General features: G+C 39.5%; 1 pseudogene; it reads right to left on the bottom strand.

Moving 5' to 3' along the window:
• Positions 1-775: 775 nt before the first annotated feature.
• Positions 776-6,823, bottom strand: LOC118660747 (annotated as a pseudogene).
• Between the last annotated feature and the right edge of the window lie 847 nt (positions 6,824-7,670).

Consider the following 7,670-nt stretch of genomic DNA (forward strand, 5'->3'; position numbering starts at 1 on the left):
CCTAGATATTAGGCAACAAAAACAGCAGTCTCTGAGAAACAACAGATGAGGTGAGTTCAATTTGATAAAAATCTTTCAATTGATTTATTAAACTATTATTTGAAGTTGTAAATTAGTTTAAATGACAAAATAGTAAGTTTAAACCCTCAAACATTTTTTACTTTAATATTGAATGTATTCTTATTGCTTGGCTAGCCTCATTAACAGAAACTAGGAAGTGGTTTAAATATCTGTTGGTTTAATACTAAAGTAACTGAAGTCTTTATGCAGCCAAACAATTTGCAGTTAGTTGAACTATAGAAAAATTACATTCAATGGCAGTTGAACAGCTTCTGAGTGTGTGATCTTAAAGGATTCTAACTCAAAACCCCCTCATCTGAAATAGGTTCCACATGAGCTGGCTTGCAAAATCCAGCTAGTTTCTTGTTGCTATGAGCATTGCACTTGGAAACTCACATTTTCTTCTAATATTAAATTATAACAATCTTGCTATTAAACGTATAAGAATAGTGGAAACTCCTTCATTGAAATTAAAGGTTTTATTATTCTTGGATTATATTAGGAAATGATACTCATAGTTTTCTACAAGGATATATTTAAGACTATTTTTTGGAGCCTCTATATGATACTCATAACATTGAGCCTTATGAATTTTCAAAACCCCATGAACTGATGCTATTCCCCAAACCCTCACCCCTCAGACTACCCCCCTCCCCCCCGCACTTTGAGATGCGGAAATTGAGTCTCAGAGGAGTTAAGGCATTTGCCCAGGATCTCACAGCTGTGAAGCAGCACTGGGGTTTTGAAGCTGTGAGGAAGGTCCTGACTCAGGGTTATCATTTTGCATTTGGTTAAACCCAAGGCTGCTTTTCTTTGTGGCCAAAAGATACAATTATGAATAAAAAGTTTCCTTGTTCTGTAGCATCTTCCTTTCTTTCTTTTTTTAGGGGAATTATTAGTTGGTATTTTAAATTAGGAAATCACAGAAGTAGAAAAGATATGTTATGACTATGCAAAGTTGCTCTCAAAAATGAAAATTATGTGTATATAAGTTTTAAAAAGCAGGTTGCGAAATTATTTTAAAATGTTGAGCTTTATTTTGGAATAGGAAGATCTGTATAATGCAAGAGAGAAATGTGTACAGAGCAAGAGAGAAATGGGGAACAAGACACTGCGTTCTATTTCCAGAGTTGCCTTCATCTCTCTAAGGCTTGGAGCAAGGTGCTTAATTTAGCTATGCCTTTTTTTCTGCATTTTTAAAATGTTGATTTTGAAAATCTCTCCCAATCAGAAAATTCGCTAATGTTATGAAATAACCTAAGGTGGTTTTGCAAACGAATGAACTACAACTATCAACAATGTCAAATGTTACACACCTTTCGAACAATTACCATGTCATAGTGATATGTGAGAAAAACAAAATGAGAAATTTACAGTTTTCACTTTAAATGAAAACTCTTCCCTATCCCTAAATAATTTTTTTCAGAGCTAATAAATTCTATATACTGTAATATATGAAAATGCTATGGTAGACAAATTCAATTTTAAACATTTTGCTTTTTGTTAAGGACAGATACTTATACGTACATTCACAGACAATAAACATTAGTTAGGAATATTAGTCAGACAGAGAACTTTTCTGTATGCATTTACATTCATTTTTATCTGAAAGACAACAAAGAGAGGCATCCACACGTCCACCTGTATTAGCCGACCTAAAGCTCAGCTGGGTGCTGGGAATGGGTCAGGATTCACTTCTCTGCTTCTCTGGTCTTGACTCAAGAGTTTTAGCATCTCATTCAGGTTCCAAGAAGCCATGTAAGTTATGGAGTTGCAACTAAAATCTCAATATAAAGCCAAGTGTCTTGGCAGGTTAGAAGAAATTTATCCACTGGGGATGGAAGGTGAGGAAGTCCCTCTGTATTAGCCTGGACTCCAAGGGATCTACTTTTTTTTTCTCTTTAATATTTCCTTTTGAGTGTCAGAATACTTCCTCCTGATTTTATCACTTATTTTTATTAGTTTCTTATTTCAGAAGACGAGAAGTGCTATGGAAGGAGAGTGGACAGGAAGGAGTAAGGTGAATACTAGTAAGGTAAGAAACTGTGTTCAGATTCCATTTTGTCTTATACTGTCTGTATGATCTTAGCCAAGGCAAGTTACTCAATTTCCTCTTCTGTAAATAGAATAATAATAATACTATTTCATAGATTTGCTTTGGGGATTAGTTAACATATGTAAAGTACTTAGAACAGTGCCTGGTATAATGTAAATGTTAGCTACAAATATTAACACACTATGTGCTTTGTAAACATTTATGAATAAAACCCACTTGGTCACAGTGTGTGATCTTTTTAATGTATTGCTGGATTTGGTTTGCTAATTTTTTAAAGCCTTTTGCATCTATGTTCTTCAGGGAAGATAATATATTGAAAATATTTTAAAATGTACTAATGTTATAAAGCATTTTTTGCTCTTAGAAATAGTTTTGCCTTTGCTTTTCAATGTTTTGCTTGTGGTGAAGAGTGTCTTTGTGCTGGCATTAGTAAATATCTTAAGGCACAATGTACCCTAGGACAAGAATCTAAAGTCATATTGCATTATTCTTCTTGTGTGGTAAACATAATTTATAACAGCTTCTTAGCACATAACATTAGGCCATCATTATTTTGTCTTTTAATGTGGCTGTCAGTTCATACTAAGAATAGAACTGTAAGCTTCTCTATTTCTTATCCTCTTGGGTTTGCATGAAGATTATATATTTTGAAGTTTTTTTGCAGGAATAATTTAAAATCACATGTCCATTTTATTAGATTTATTATCATGAATTTATCTGAAATCCACTCATGAGATCGTAAATAAACCGAATAAATTTGTCCCATTTTGTTGTTAATTGTTAATCTTTACTGGAGGATATTTTTTTCCATTGAATTTCAGAGAGAGTAGAAGGGAGAGGGGGAGACAGAGAGAAAGAAACATCGATGTGAGAGAGACACACGGATTGGTTGCCTCCCGCATGTACCCTGACTAGGCCAGGGATCAGCCTCCAGCCAAAGTATGTGCCCTTGATGCGAATCAAATCCATGACCGATACTCCATCCACATTAAGGCTTGTTCCTTTTTTATTGCCCACATATTTCCAGTGCCAGATGCCCGAGGACATTTTATATCATTTCCTTGTATTTTGAATCGTTGTGCCTCTATGCTGGCTGAGTTATAGCAGTTGGATAGTTCCTGGACACCTTTTGTACACTGAGATAGTGAACAAATATTTAACTATACATGAGAGTGACTGCAAGCTTCATGAATATATCTCACCAAACCAAACCAAAGGGATCCTAACTGCAAATCTCTTAGCCAGATCACCAAAATGTCCATGGCCCCTTCAACATGACCTCGTGTAAGGAGAAGTATGATGGAGAAGTCCATGTGGAAAGGTCTTAACAGGTCACAGCTAAATTATTGAAAACATATCACCATGTCAAACATTGCTAGTTCGTTCAAGGGCCTTGAAACAGGCCCTGGCACATAGAAGAGCCTGAGGTTAAAGCTTTTCTAGAGTTAAATATATTTCTGGGTGGAAGTCTATAAATAACAGAATTTGATAAGTCCAGGTGAAAAATCCAGATTAACTTGAATTGCTCCTGAGTGCATTTCCTGAATATCAAGGCCCCAGGCAGTTTAATTTGCTTTTCAGGAATGATACCAATCCTAGCAGATACTTAACAGTTATTTGTTTATTAGTTTAGTTCACCCTATTCTTGATCTTAAAAGGTTTATTATAATAAAGCCAAACAATAGTACATTTTATTATTAACTTTAAGCCCAGTGCACAAAATTTATGCACCTGTGGGGCCCTGCCCCCCAACTCCCCAATATTCATGTATTTATGTATATGTGTATATGTATGCACATATACATACATATAATCCTCACCTGAGGACATTTTGTTAATCCTCACCTGAGGACATTTTTTATTGACTTTTAGAGTAGAAGGGAAGGCAAGAGACAGAGAAAAACATGGATGTGAGAAAGACACATCAATTGTTTGGCTCCTGCACATGCCCTGACCAGATTGGGTCAAAACAGCACCCCAACAGGGCCGACTCCTGGAGACGGGGGCTCAGTGTTGAGCGTATGGCGCTTTTCTGTTTCTGCTTCCACGTCTGGTAGAGGTCCCGCTTGTAGGAGCTGCTGATGTAGTGACCACTTTCTGTCTTGATCTTCTTGTCCTCCTGTCCTGACTGTCCCACAAACCGCTTCTTCTTCCCATCCCACGTGAGCTGCTGCCGGCCCCTGGTTAGAATCTGGGCCTCGTCCCCCATCAGGTCCAGGACAGCGCCAGCCACCTGCTGCTCAAAGGCGACCCGTCCCCACCAATGCTCAGGCCCTGTTCACTGTCCAAGTCCTTGGGCCGATAGGGGACATAGAAATCCTGGTCCAGCGGCCGGGCCTCCTCCTTCCGCCTCTTGGCTCCCCGCTCAGGTCCTGGCTGCTGCTTCAGGCCCACGGCCGCTGTGAGGACGTCCTCCAGGCTTGCCCCCTCCTCCGCCTCCTCCTCCTCTATCCCAGGCCACTCCGCCTGCCACCCTGGGCAGCCCCTGCTGCCCTGCTCGAAGCTGGCGATGGCCTTGCAGCTTGGCCCGCATCACCTGGCTGCTCAGGGTCCGACTGGAGGCGTTGATCGCAAAGATGGTCGCCAGCGAGCTGTACTGCTTGATGCTGTCTACCAGCCTCAGCCGCTGCAGAGGGGGTGCAGGCTCAGCCCCTTGAGGTCCAGCTCCTTGGCCCGCTTGATGGAATCTGGCGAGGACGCCGGCTGCCAGCGCACATACTGCTGCTGGGCGATGTCGGCCCCGCGGCCCAGGCCCCACGGCTGCAGATGCCTCCAGGGTGCTCCTCAGGCCGCAGTCCTTGTCGTTCATCCACCACGCTCTGTGGCACCCAGCCCAGCAAGCCTTCCACGCCCACTGCACCTGAGGGCTCCTCGTGGGGGCGGGCGAGGGTGAGGCCACGGCCCAGGAACAGGTCCAGGTCCAGCAGCTAGGGGACCTGATTTGGTGCCACCAAGGAGTAGGCTGTGCCACTTCGGCCAGCCTGGCCACTCCCATGTGGTGCAGGAAGAGCTTTCCCTTGGCTGGGAAGCTGAAGTTGATGATGTTGTCCAGCAGAGGGATGTCCAGGCCCTGGGCCGCCAGGTCAGTCACGATGAGGTGGAGCACTTGCCGTGGGTGAACTTGGCCAGGTTGATCTTGTGGGCCATCTGGTCCAGGATGCTGTAGATGTGGGCGCAGCTCACCCGCTGGAGCAGCCTCGGCCCACAGAGACCAAGTGTGTGTGTGTGTGTGTGTGGGGAGGGAGGGCAGCCGCTCAACACCTGGCGGGAGGCAATGGGGGCAGTCTGGTTGCGGAGGGGAGGGGCTGATGGGGGATCTGGCCCTTTGGCTGCCACAGTGCATTATAGCCACCAGTAGTTCCGCTGTTGGGTCGGTTTGCATATTAGCCTTTTATTATATAGGATTAGCATATTCTGTTACAACAGTAAAAGGAGAATTTGTGATTTGGACTGCCAGAGTAGACATTTATTTTAGAGTTTTTCCCACTTGTACACTGAAATTTGTATTAAGCCTTAGAAGATCTTCGAGATTTTCTGCAGAATCAGTTTCTTAATACTGAGCCATGAATATCAGCGTGTATTTCTGTGTTTAACTGTCGATTGAGCAGTATTGTTAAGATGTTTTACAAAGAATTTAAAAACAGCATTTAAGACATTTCTTTTATTGCTATTGTGCTATGGACCTCAATTTTGGAACGTGTTTGTCTTTAAAAAATAACAACACTTACGTTTATTCTCCAAATCTTATTTGAAATTAGAGTTTATTAAAAGTTTCAAATCTTTGAGAAAGTCATAAAATATATAATAAAACTTATGAAACTGTGTTAGGGATCAATTAAATCTGTTTATATCTAATATTATTTCCAATTATTTCTTTTTGCAGGAAATATCTGCTGTTGAGCAGATGTTGTACTGTCATTGGCCTCTGTCATTTAATAATCGCTTGCTCTGAAAGAAGTTAAATCTCTTACAGAAAAACAAGGCTGCCTTAATTTTCTTAAAATGAATTCTCCACTCTCTGGAAGTGATAGGTTCAGTCCATGTATTTGAGCAGTCATCCATACTGAGTGATTATGTATATGTGATATAGCAGAAATATCTTTATTACCCAAGATCTAAAGAAACATTTGGGAATGAGACATATCTGATACTTGTATAATTTCATTGGGTGCCCTTTCATGAAAATAATTGACATACCTGATATTTATTTTGATGAATCAAGACTCTTAAATGGTGTTTAAAAAATAGTGAAAGGACAACTGTTGGAATCTAGTGAGAAAATAGTTCTTATTTCTTTCTTGAGTAAATCGTAGGTCAGTGTTACAACAGAACCTTCTGGGACTTAGGAGGGAGTCATTAATCCTTCAGACTAGGATGTCATCATGTTTAGAGAACACCTCATGTGCATGAAACCATTTTACATTTCTCTGATTATAAAAGAATTTCAGAGATTTTTGTTCACTATGTGAGTAAGTAGTAACTTAATGATGACACTCCTGGGAGTCCATTTGAACTCACTCATCACTCAACAAGTTCCAAAGAACCTTTATAGTCTTGTTTGATCAAGCCTAAAAGGTCAAAGTCAATCACATTCAGCTTAATACATCACGTGAACTGTGTATAGGAATCAATTCCATAGAGCAAGCCTCCTCAAAATACTTACCTTAAGCCCATACGTACCAAGGAGGTTGTTACCACTGTTGACATGGTAGTGAATAGTTAAAACAGAAAAGTTGGCTATTTGAGTAGGCATTTTATTTTTCATATCACCAAAAGTCAGATGCTTTGTTTTCTCATGGGAAATGGCTTTAGAAACATCTCTCCCCTGGGAATGACTTTGGAATTCACACACCAAGGTTAATACAGAATGTCTTGGACAGTATTGGGGTTATTTTTAACACATGACAGAAGTTCATGCAGTGGGAATTCTAAAATGCGAACGAGTAATTCTCTCAGCAATCATATCTTAAATAATAAAAATAGGTAATGTCCATTCCTTCCATTTACTCTTGTGTTTACATAAATCTAAAAATGCAGTTCTGCCTTGGGAAATAAAACTTCATCATCAACATTTATGAAAATAAATAAATTTGATGCAGTAACATTTGATTTGAGCAAATTAAATGGAATTAGATCTTGGTGTAGAGAAATAAGTTCCCTTCTTTTCTCACTATCCAATTCCCAAATCTGTAAGAGTAGAAATAAAGGAATTAAATACTTAAAAGGTGTTCTGCAAATGCCAAGATACCAAAAAAATCCAATATTCACTATTTTAAAACATAGCAAATTTGTTATTTATTTTCTGGTTTAAAAGGCAACACATGTTTATGGTAGACAATTTAGAAAATATAGTAAAAGATAAAAAAGAAACAAAAACATCTCATTTAAACCACTAGTCAGAGAAAACTACTTTTAACATATTCATGTATAATTTTGCAGATATTTGTGTATGCAGGCATATGAAAATGTTTTTTGCGGACATTTGTGTGTGCATGCATCTGAGAATGTTGGTGTTTAAAAACATTGATTTGTATTCTTTTTATATATATATTTT

The sequence above is a fragment of the Myotis myotis genome, unplaced genomic scaffold (genome assembly GCF_014108235.1).
Source record: "Myotis myotis isolate mMyoMyo1 unplaced genomic scaffold, mMyoMyo1.p scaffold_m19_p_7, whole genome shotgun sequence".
Classification (NCBI taxonomy): Eukaryota; Metazoa; Chordata; class Mammalia; order Chiroptera; family Vespertilionidae; genus Myotis; species Myotis myotis.